At 34.3% G+C, this 12,021-nt stretch overlaps 1 long non-coding RNA gene across 1 annotated transcript; it reads left to right on the forward strand.

Annotated features, from left to right (window-relative positions):
* The first annotated feature begins 855 nt into the window (after nt 1–855).
* Nucleotides 856–10,575, forward strand: LOC148940314 (uncharacterized). The gene is made up of 2 exons (XR_016143485.1): nt 856–1,134; nt 10,488–10,575. It is a non-coding gene; the product is annotated as an uncharacterized LOC148940314 (long non-coding RNA).
* The last annotated feature ends 1,446 nt before the right edge of the window (nt 10,576–12,021 follow it).

A 12,021-nucleotide genomic window follows, 5' to 3' on the forward strand; every position in this document is an offset into this window, starting at 1 on the left:
TCCCATAGTAAGTTGTCACATAGTGTGTCATCCCCATGGTAGGATGTCTAGCAATTGAATTTAGTTTTAGTAATTGAATTTTACTTAATTTAGCTGGAACTGAATTTTACTTTGTTGAATTTTGCTTAATTTAGTTGGAACTGAATTTTACAGGGTTGAATTTTACTTTATTGAATTTTACTTAATTTAGCTGGAACTGAATTTTACTGGGTTGAATTTTACCTAATTTAGCTGGAACTGAATTTTAATGGGTTGAATTTCATTTTGTTGAATTTTACTTAATTTAGCTGGAACTGAATTTTACTTGGTTGAATTTTACTTTGTTGAATTTTGCATAATTTAGCCGGAACTGAATTTTACTGGGTTGAATTTTAATTTGTTGAATTTTGCTTAATTTAGCTGGAACTGGATTTTACTGCGTTGAATTTTACCTAATTTAGCTGGAACTGAATTTTGTTTGGTTGAATTTCATTCTGTTGAATTTTGCTTAATTTAGCTGGAACTGAATTTTACTTGGTTGAATTTTACTTTGTTGAATTCTACGTAATTTAGCTGAAACTGAATTTTACTGGGTTGAATTTCACTTTGTTGAATTTTAGTTAATTTAGCTGGAACTGAATTTTACTGGATTGAATTTTACTTTGTTCAAGTTTTGTTGTGTTGAGTTTTGTTAGAGCTAAATTAAAGTCAGTGTGAGTTTTCCTCTGTTAAGTTTTGCATAGTTTGAGTTTTGTAAATAGAATTTTCTAAAACCAAGACAGTTGTATTGAAATATTCTAGTGCAATAAGGACAGAGATATTGATAAATGTTAATATTTATTAACAGATTTGGTATTTCTTTTGTTTTGCAGGCTCAGCAATGGAAAATCATGAAATCATTCGTCGGCAATCCATTTTGGATATATTTGAAGATTTCTATCCAACATATATGAAGCAAGATGAAGAAGAGGAGAGAGGTAGTACCAGAAGCTGTTTGCAATAAATGTACTTTATTTATTGGTGATTTGATTCAACTTCCACTGTCTAAAATTCAGAAGAATGCTGTAGTGTTTCTTGGTCGTCCTCTTTCTGAAGTCCATGTTTTGGGTTTTGTCATAAGGTCTGCAGCATATGGAGACTGCTGTATAGATTATGGTAAAAAGTGGCTTAAATTTTTTATTTCATAAAAATTCTTGCCATTATGTATTTAGGTTTACCCCTGGAGGGTGAAAATTTGTCTATGGTAAGGATAAAAAAAGATGTAAAAAGTACTTTTCTAGCCCCCCATTTTAAAATTTTCCGGAGACATTCTGAACAATTTCAGGAGACCAGTCTACAACAGCTATGCTGTATTTATTGAGGATTTGATTTTACTTCCGGTATCTAGTACTTAGAAAAATGCTGCAGTACTATTTCTGAAGTTCAATTTCTTGGTTTAATCATAAGGTCTACAGCACATGGAAGCTGCTGTATATATTATGGCAAAAAGTCTCGTAATTTGTTTTCCTTCCTTTCAGGGACACAAATTCAAGGATGAAAAGGAGGGATTCTCACTTCCGTTCAAGGCTCAAGATACATAAAAACTGCGTTTCTAGACCCCTATTTTTTAATTTTCTGGAGGCCTAATGATCAGTTTTAGGAAGTCTGTCTGCAATAATTGTACTGTGTTTATTGAGGATTTGATTCAACTTCCACTGTCTAAATTCGACAGAAAGCTGTAGTGTTTCTTGGTATTCCTGTTTATGAAGTCCTTGTGCTTTGCTTTATTATAAGGTCTGCAGCTCTGCAGCACATGGAGGCCGCTGTAAATATTAGGGAAATAAAGTTTTTTTTTTTCTTATACAAGAATCCTTGCCATCATAGATACATTTAGACTTAACCCTGAAGGGGAGGGATTGTCCCATTCCCTTCACGAATGTTGGGAAGGGGTTTCCCTTCTTTCACGTATTAGAATATGTAAAAATGCGTTTATAGTAACCCTGCTATTTAATTTTTTGGAGACCTTCCGACCTGTTTCAGGAGGGCTGTCTTCAATAGTTATACTGCTTTTGTTGAGGATTTGATTTTCAATCTCTAAAATTCAATGGAATGCTGGAATGTTTCTGGTTAGTCCTGTTTCTAAAGTCCATAAGGTCTGAAGCATGAGACTGCAGTATATACTATGGTAAAATATGGATTATTTTTTTTTCTTGTACAAAATCCTTTGCCTTCATAAATACATTTATGTTAACCCTGAAGGAGAGGGATTTTCCTCTTCCTTTGAGGAATACGAATTCAAGGATGAAAGGAAGGGATTGCCCCTCCCCTTTAAGGATAAAAAACGTGAAAATTGCGGTTCTTGCCCCCTTTTTTAATTTTCTGGGGGCCTAATGATCGGCTTCAGGAAGCCTGTTTGTAATAGACTAATTGTACTGTGTTTATTGAGGATTTGATTTGACTTCCAGTAATTAAAATTCAGAAGAATGCTGTAGTGTCTCTTGGTATTCCTGTTTCTGAAGTCCATGGGTTTGGCTTTATCATAAAGTCTGCAGCATGGAGACTGCTCTATATTATGGTAAAAAGGGGCTTATTTTTTGTTGCATATAAACCATTGCCATCATACATACATTTAGGATTAACCCTGAAGGGGAGGAATTTTCTGTCCCCATCAAGGATCGAATATGTTAAAACTGTGTTTCTAGCCGTCTCACTTTTAATTGTCTGGAGGCCTTTTGACCAATTTTATGAGGGCCATCTGTATTAGTTTTATTGTGTATATATGGGGTTTGATTTGACTTCCAGTAATTAAAATTCAAAAGAATTCTGTAGTGTTTCTTGGTATTCCTGTTTCTGAAGTCCATGGGTTTGGCTTTATCATAAAGTCTGGAGCATGGAGACTGCTCTATATGTTATGGTGAAAGGGGGCTTATTTTTTTTCTTGTAAATAAACCATTGCCGTCATATGTACATTTTGGATTAACCCTGAAGAGGAAGGTTTTCCCCTCCCCATCAAGGATCGAATACGCTAAAACTGTGTTTCTAGCCGTTTCACTTTTAATTGTCTGGAGCCATTCTGCCCAATTTCAGGAGGGCTGTCTGTATTAGTTTTTTTGCGGATATATGGGGTTTTATTTGACATCCAGTAATTAAAATTCAAAAGAATTCTGTAGTGTTTCTTGGTATTCCTGTTTCTGAAGTCCATGGGTTTGGCTTTATCATAAAGTCTGGAGCATGGAGACTGCTCTATATGTTATGGTGAAAGGGGGCTTATTTTTTTTCTTGTAAATAAACCATTGCCGTCATATGTACATTTTGGATTAACCCTGAAGAGGAAGGTTTTCCCCTCCCCATCAAGGATCGAATACGCTAAAACTGTGTTTCTAGCCGTTTCACTTTTAATTGTCTGGAGCCATTCTGCCCAATTTCAGGAGGGCTGTCTGTATTAGTTTTTTTGCGGATATATGGGGTTTGATTTGACTTCCAGTAATTAAAATTCAAAAGAATGCTGTACCGTAGTGTTTCTCGGTAGTCCTGTTTCTGAAGTCCATGGGTTTGGCTTTATCATAAAGTCTGCAGCATGGAGACTGCTCTATATATTGTGGCTTAGTTAAAAGTCTTAGAAATTAGGCCTTTGAGGATGATAACCCCCTCAGAGCGCTCGGGGCAAGGGTTTTAAGTTATGCCCTGGGGGTATGTAAGGTTTTTATAGATAGTAATGTTGTAGAAACTTCCAAAAGGGCTCATTCGATTGGAAATTAGAAGGGCTTGTGCACTTTTTAATAGTCGAAAGCGATTGGAGGATAACTAACACCCCTCTCACACACACCATTACCCCAAACGCATCCCGTCAAAATTTTAGATAGCCGTTTTGTTCGACGTAGCTAAAAAGTCATGAACTTATGTTTTTGAGATAGGCACTCCCCCCAACGACTTCGGGGCAAGGGTTGTAAGTTATGTCCTTGGAGCATATAAAGTTTTTTTTTTTTTTAGAAATCGTTGTCGTAGAAAATTCAAAAAGGAATCATTCGATTTGAAGTTGAACCGACTACTGCCATTTTTAATAGTCGAAATTGATTGAAGGGCAAGTAACCCCCTTCTCACGCCCACCACTTCCCCAAACACATTCAATCAAAATTTTGAGATAACCATTTTGTTCAATGTAGTTGAAAGGTCCGGAAATTGTGTATTTGAGGATGACAATCCCCTCACAGCCCTCAGGGCAAGGGTTGTAAGTTATGTCCTGGGGCATATAAGGTTTTTATAGAAAGCGTTGTCGTAGACTCTTCAAAAAGGGCTCATTCGATTAGAAATTAAAAAGGGCTTTCCCCAAACACATCCAATCAAAATTTTGAGATAGCAATTTCCTTCAACGTAGTTGAAAATTCTAGAAATTAGGTCTTTGAGGATGACATCCCTCTCAGAGCCCTCAGGGCAAGGGTTGTAATTTATGCCCTGGGGGTATATAAGGTGTTTATAGAAAGCGTTGTCGTAAAAACTCGAAAAGGGTCATTCGACTGGGAATTGAAAGGGCTAGTGCCCTTTTTATTAGTCGAAAGTGATTGGAAGGCTTGACATTTTTATATTAAAGATCGATGTGGATACAATGTATTTTTTTTTTTTTTTTTTTTTTTTTTTTTTTTTAGACCAGGGCACTTTATATCGAAGGAGTTGTCGTAATAACTTCGAGAAGGGCTCATTTGATTGAAAATGGAAAGGGTTAATGCCCTTTTTTATAGTCGAAACGAATTAGAGAGCAATTAGTCTCCCTACCAAGTCCACCCTCCCATTTGCCCATTGTGTTTCAAAACCAAATGTTGCCTTGAGATTAAATGACAATGCACAGTGTTAATGATAATTCCCTATAAGGCATCTTAACAGTATCCCAAGAACCACTTAGAGGATTATTTCCAACCTTTAGGGACTACTTCTGCTCTTAAAATTTAACCAAATCAAAATAGCGTAAGTGTATCCAAGCTATCAAAGAAATTAAACAGATTGTTTTGGCGAATGGTATCAAGTTTTCTATTTCAGATCAACTAGAGGAGGTATGAAACTAAATTAAACAGTACTATTTGTGTCCAATTTTTTAAAAGGGTGTATGTTGTTAAAAATTGCTGAAAATTTTTCTCCAGCATACAAAGAGCTGGCCAAACTATAAACTCTTAAAAAAACGAAAAGATTTTAAGTATTATTTTCTGTATCCCTGAAAAGACTATGTCAATATAAAACAAACAGAAATTAATGAAAAAATTTTTTTCCACAAAATAAGTTTTTCAAAGAAAAGTAAAGAACTCCATTAAACCAAAAATGAGCAAAATCAAAATAAAATAATCTACCAAACATGAAGATACCACAAATCAGAGTCGATAAATAAATGAAACCCAAAACGAACAGAAATTACAATAAATAACCGAATCAAACTCTAAACGAGCAGAAACTAACGTGAATTGGTCTCAAAACCCCAATGCCTTCCCAAGGCCCGAACATAATTTGCACTTTACTGTAAAAATATAAATGAATGTGCAATGTCAATTTAATATACATATACTGATATTTATTAATCAAAATGTTAATATTATTTGACTTATTAAAGTTATAAAAGTAAAAACATTTACATTTTTTCAGTAAAGTACAAATTATGTTCTTGCCTTGGGAAGGCATAGGGGTTTTGAGCCCTACTCATGTTAATTTCGGTTCGTTTTGAGTTTTACTTGTTTTTTTGTTGCAATTTCTGTTTGTTTTGGGTTTCATTTATTTATCGATGCTGATTTGTGGTAGTTTCACGGTTGGTAGATTTTGTGATTTTGTTTTTGCTCATTTTTGGTTTAATGGACTTCTTTACTTTTCTTTGAAAAACTTATTTTGTGGAAAAAGGTGTTTTAATTAATAATAATAAATAATACTTTGTGCCAACATCATTCTTTACTTAGGCTGCGCGATTGCGCTGCCTAAGTAAGAGGCTTTGTTTTTTTTCTTGTCTGCACATTCTTGCCATCATTGGTGCATTTAAGTCTAAACATTAAGGGGGATATTTTCTGGGGCGAGGATCAAAACGTGTAAAAAATTCAGCTTTAGGCCTCTATTTTTAAGTTTCTGGAGGCCTGCCGACTAATATCAAGAGAGATTTACCTCGCAGTATGGGGGGATGGCTGCTATTCAATGGTTGTATTTGCATGTGTACATATCAACATGATTATGGGCATATTGTTTTTTTTTCCAACGAAGTAAGGGCATGGTATTTCCAATTTAAGTTTTTTAGATTTGACTATTCTAGATAGTTTAAAACTGTGTTGCCAGAGCCATCTTAAGTAGAGAGCTATCTTGGAGTATCCTAATTCCTGTGGCCATTTACTTCTACCTCATAACAATGCATTGAATAAAGCCTTGCCTGGAATTCATCAGGATCAAGGTCGAATCCTGCCCGCTGCCACATTTCAATCCCAGTGGTCCCCAGGGTTGACGCAAGGACCTTTGTCGTGAGAAGCATCGCTAAAGAATATAATGATAATTTTAAGTAGAATATTCCCCTCCCTATAAAAAGGGTTGTGAGTCATTAGCTCTGGATTCGCAATAGATTGATAGGCATAAAACACTTGATACTTGAGCCAGGTTTAGATACATCGGGGTTTAAGATTGTGTTCATTATTTACAATATCTCAAAATGGCTAGCTCAAATTTTTTTTTTGAGTCATTAGCTCTGGATTCGCAATGGATTGATAGGCATAAAACACTAGATACTTGAGCCAGGTTTAGATACATCGGGGTTTAAAATTGTGTTCATTATTTACAACATCTCAGAATGGCTAGCTCAAATTTTTTTTTGAGTCATTAGCTCTGGATTCGCAATAGATTGATAGGCATAAAACACTAGATACTTGAGCCAGGTTTAGATACATTGGGGTTTAAGATTGTGTTCATTATTTACAACATCTCAAAATGGCTATCTCAAATTTTTTTTTCATCTCAAAATTTCATCTCAAAATTTGTTCATTTTGGGGTGCAGGAGGGTTTTCTTCACTTAGTATATGGAAAATGGGTATTTTTGGTATCGGTACAAAATTTTTCACTGTACTTACAGATGTTCTTTATCTCATTTATGCAGATGTTCTTTTACTTTTGTGTAAAAAAAGCAAGGTCTATTTGCCATGGTTTATAAGTTTTCTATCTTTTTTCTAAGATTGGTCTTTACCTTAGTATTGGTAAATGTGAGCTTCACGTTTTTTTAATGCGCCTATACTGTTACTAATGACAATGCCGCCTGAGGCCAATAATACTGTGCACATTCCTTCTTCATTCCAGCCTATTGGAAGCTTCACTCTTTACCCCCTCTCATGAGGTTGCAGCTTCCTTTGATTCCGTTCGTATAACCGTTTCCCACCTTATTCTGTGACGACCTGTTTTTTTGTTTGGCCTGAGATGGATGGTCTAAAGGCATAAGGGCCGTTCTTTTGCTCTAAGATCTCAAATTTTTCTGCAAAAATTTCCGTTCTTTTGTTCATCGTTGTTCTAAGATGTCACAGCTCTCTGATGGTAGCAAAAAGTGTGAAGGACGCTATTTTTCCGGTAAATAGAACAATAGAACATAGAACATAGAAACATAGAAACATAGAAATAGAATAATGGAAATAGATAATAGAAATATAATAAATAATAAATAATAATAATAATAGAAATAGAAATAGAACATAGGACAATAGAACAATACGATAAGATTTTATTCATTATCAATACACATACAATAATACACTGTGCTAGTCCCGCCCAAAGGCTCCTTGGCCAGTAATTAAGTGAGTATATATGGATCACAAACTCAGAGAACAATAGCCAATTACTTACTGAGATAAAAAAAACAAGAAAAAAACAGTACAAATAAAAAAAAAAATTAAACATCAATGAAGCATAACATAAATTCATTTCTCTGCATATTATTCTCAAATCAAAAAGGTAAGATGATGAGAGATCTTTGATAATATATTTATCATTGTTCTTAGACCGCTGACCAGAGCAGAATGATGAAAGACGTTTGCAAAAGAACGCCATAAGATGTAAGATCTTAGTACTAAGATTTCACTTTTAAACGTTCTTTGTCAAAAGATGTAAGATCTTAGCACAAAGATGAGTAAAAGAACAAGTCTATAATCGTTGGTTATCTGTCATCCTCCATCCATATAACGTGGCCTAACCATCTTAGCGTTTCTGTCATTGTAACCCTAGAAAGTGGGGTCAAACCACAATTTTCATACAGTTTATTGTTTGACATACAGTCAGTAAAAGGAGCATCCTATGACGTTTATTGAGGAAAACTTTTAGCAAATCTTGTGGTTGTTGGACATTATCTTATTCGCAGCGCATCTGGCTCAATCCACATGTCAATTATGTGGGTCAAGAATAAACTGATGTTATTATACTTAATGCCAGTTTCAAAATATCCTGAAGAAACCCTAAGCTCCACCCTGAAGAAATATTTCGATGTACCGCTAAAGTCAAATTGTGTAGGATTGGCATGAGCTATGTAAATTCTATGGCGAATTTCAGTGCAGTACTGGTGACTAAGTAAATAATGGTATATCTTCCACGTATTATTTTTCCCTTGACCACTTCATTTTTGAGCTTAAACCAGACTCATGAGAGGGTCCTCAGTATCAGTGCAAAAATCGAATGAAATCTTAGCTATAGACTGGAATCGTGCGAAAATGAGCTAAGTCATGATTCAGAACAATAATGAGCCATTTCTGGACTCGGTTCAAAAACAAGTTCAAACTGTTGAATTTTAATGGTGCAGGGGGAAAACGAGTTAAGTGCTGACTCTGTGTGAAAGTGACCCAACTCCTAGTTGTGGATTTTTAGTGATTCGGTGGGACGGGAACTAAGTCCTGACCCGGTACAAAATAAGCCAAGTCAGGATTCTTTAAAAAAGCTAGCTAAGCCCTGGCTCATTTTAAAAACGGTCTAAGACCATGTTGCAGAATTTCAGTGACACCTTGTGAAAACAAGTTTAGTCATGACTTAGTGAAAAATACGTGAAGTCCAAGGTACAGACAGATCCTAATTTGGAGCAAAAACGAGTGAAGTCGTGTTTCAGTAAATGAGCTATGTCCTTATTCGTTTTAAAAGCAAACTAAATTCAAATTCAGCATAAAGACGAGTTAAGTCCAGAGTCGGTGTAAATATGAGTCAAGACTTGGCTTGATGCAAAAGACCATGTTCAAAATCGCCGTAATTTCTGTCTCGGTGAAAAAATGAGCTAAATCGTGGCCTGGTACAAAAACAAGGGAAGTTTTGGTTCAGAAATGACAAGTTCTACCTCATTGCAAAAATGAGCTACTTCCATATTCGGTGTAAAAGCGAGCAAATTACTTGATATAAAATAAAAAAAAGTTCAAGATGTAGAATTACAATGACCAAATCCGTTTTGCCTTTTTTTCGCTTTTGCTTATATTCATAGATTCTAAAAAAAAAAAAAATAATTTCTACTTTTGGTCCATTTTGAAAACAAACCTTTTTTATCTTTGTTTTGGCTATGCTTCACTCTTTGATATTTTGCTTTATGTTTTTTGACTATAATTGAAATACTTATTTGCAGTGTTGCAGGTACAGATATTTTAATGCAGGTTTTTTTCTTTTCCTTCTTGTGTTTTGCGTGTATATTGGAGTTATTCATGAAAAACCATATCTTTACGACAAAACAGCGAACACTTCCGGTAACCCTTTCTTAACTGCAAAAATTGGTGTTGACCGTGATTTAACGATGAAAAATTGCGGCAACCCTGTCTTAATGACAAAATTTTAACAGTTACATCAAAAACGGCAAAATCTTGTGTCAACCGTGTCATAACGGCAGTTTTAACTGCAAAAAATTTGGGGCAACCGTGTTTTAACGACAAAAGCCATACCTTGATGGCAAAAATTTGGGAGTTATAAATATCTAATTGAAAGCATTGAAAGCAATGCTATAATGATATAGCATTGGGAATTGGGTTGCAGTCATGATTTTGTAAGGTTTTAAAAACACTATTCATCTCTTGAACATTGATTAAAAACTAAAAAAAGCCAAAGCCGAAATTTCTATTAAAGTCACGAGCATAATAATTTGAATTTAGTGCTAAAATCTACTAGCCATAAATAATTTGCAATAGCGGCCTTGATTTGCTTTTTAAGTTCAGCTGTTTCTTGTCTTCTCAAATAACGGTCTGGCAGCTTTCTGATTGTCGATTGCTAAGTCGATTTTCCTAGCTTGCTTGTCAATAATATAGCACAAGAACTGATACTAGGGGCACTTAAAAATACGAACGACGGGAGGTAAAAAGAAACCTAAAATATAAAATAAAAGAAGAGTTAGCTTTCATATTTATAAAAAAAAGGCGAACTTAATGAAAAGCTATCTCTTTCTTTGACTTGACTCTTTGAAAGAAACTCTTTAATGAAATTTTTTGTTATTTAATTTTATTATTATTTATTTGTATTCTCATTTTTTTTATTGTTTCGTTTTTTATCCGTTTATTATTATTTATGATTTTCTTATTTAATAGAAAGATGGTGCTGTACCTGAAGGGCAGCTTGTGCACATTCAAGGAAGAATCCATATAATCAAAGGATGTGTAGTGGTTATTATCAAAGAAATGGGTAAGTTTGTCGCTAGTAGTAAAATCGATAAATCAATAAATCTGTAAGCCTGGTAATTTGTAACTTTGTCGGGTTTTCGCCACTGGTTGAACTGTCAATTAGCGACGCACTTACTTTATAAGGAAATTTTATAAAGGAAAACTTAGTAAAGAAAAGTTGTCTTAGACAATTAAAAAAGTAGTAGGCTACCTAAGTGGAACAAGTCATGGATTATCAGTTAAAAAAAGAAACTACACGACCTACAAAAAAACAAAATTTTTTAATTTATAAAAATAAAAAATTTACAAGATTTCTTATGCCAAAATTTACCAGCAATATGATTTTCCGAATCTCTTTTGAGGCAAAAACATTCGAATATTCACGTACTTGACCTTACCTACTGCCAAAATATATCTAGAGAAGGGGCGAAGGGACCTTGCAGAGCAGTCTTCAGAAAAATCTTGATCAATCTTGGGTTTTTTGGGAGGGACCAATCTTAATAATTAGTATTGAGAAAAATCTTTTAAGGAAATGTTACCTTTTGGCACTCAAAATGTTGGAGAATACCTAATTGGAAGAAGGTTTGTAAGGTAACATTCAACTAGAGATTACCGGGTTTGTTAGAAATTTACAAGACTTTCAAAATATTTCAAATATATAACTTGAATTTAAATTAAATAAAGTTTTTATTTTATTTTAATCCAAAAATTAAAGGAAAATTAACAAAAATGTAAAAAGAGATGTTTCAAGCAACGGTATGGATCCGATTCTTCAGAGAGGAAATCCCTTTTGAGGCAAAAGTATTCGAAAAGTGTCCACGTGCTTGATCTTACCTACTGCCAAAATCTGCGGCGTTTTGAAAAATGGGCTTCAGTCCACTTTTTTTTCAAAATGAATTAAGCATATGGTTCGAAAGAGCTCAAAGAGATCTATTGATTAGTCTATTAAAAATGGGCTTATCATTAATTCTGACTGAGTTATAAATTGTTCCAAAAGGGCGTAAGAAAGAGCGTTAGTCCCTTGTCTTCTAAGTAACGAGTAATTCAGCAATTTGGAAATTTTCAGTGAATTCTGATCGAAAGCTAACTAGGAATCAGTCTTTAAAATTTCAAGTTTCTTAAATTCTGATCTGCGAGAAAGATTTTTTCTTTTTGCGTTGTTATTTTCATTTTACTCTCTTACAAAATTAGGAAAAGTGAACTTAGGCCTTTTTTGCAAAACGCCACAGAGATATTGTTAGGGAGAGGCCTCCTAGATTAACTTTCGGGGAAACTCAAAATTTTGTAATAAAGTCAGTAAGTAAAATAAAATTGTTTTTTTATTTTAAATTATAGTTTTGCTGTCGGATATTTTATATTTTGTTTATTAAGCAAAAAGTAAAATAAAAATTTATCAATTACTGAAAAGCCAAACTGCAAAACAGATTTTTTCTTGGGTTTAGGAGTTCCCGGGCTGTAAAGT

The sequence above is a fragment of the Artemia sp. Qi Xiang Cuo genome, chromosome 20 (assembly GCF_049724085.1).
Source record: "Artemia sp. Qi Xiang Cuo chromosome 20, ASM4972408v1, whole genome shotgun sequence".
Classification (NCBI taxonomy): Eukaryota; Metazoa; Arthropoda; class Branchiopoda; order Anostraca; family Artemiidae; genus Artemia; species Artemia sp. Qi Xiang Cuo.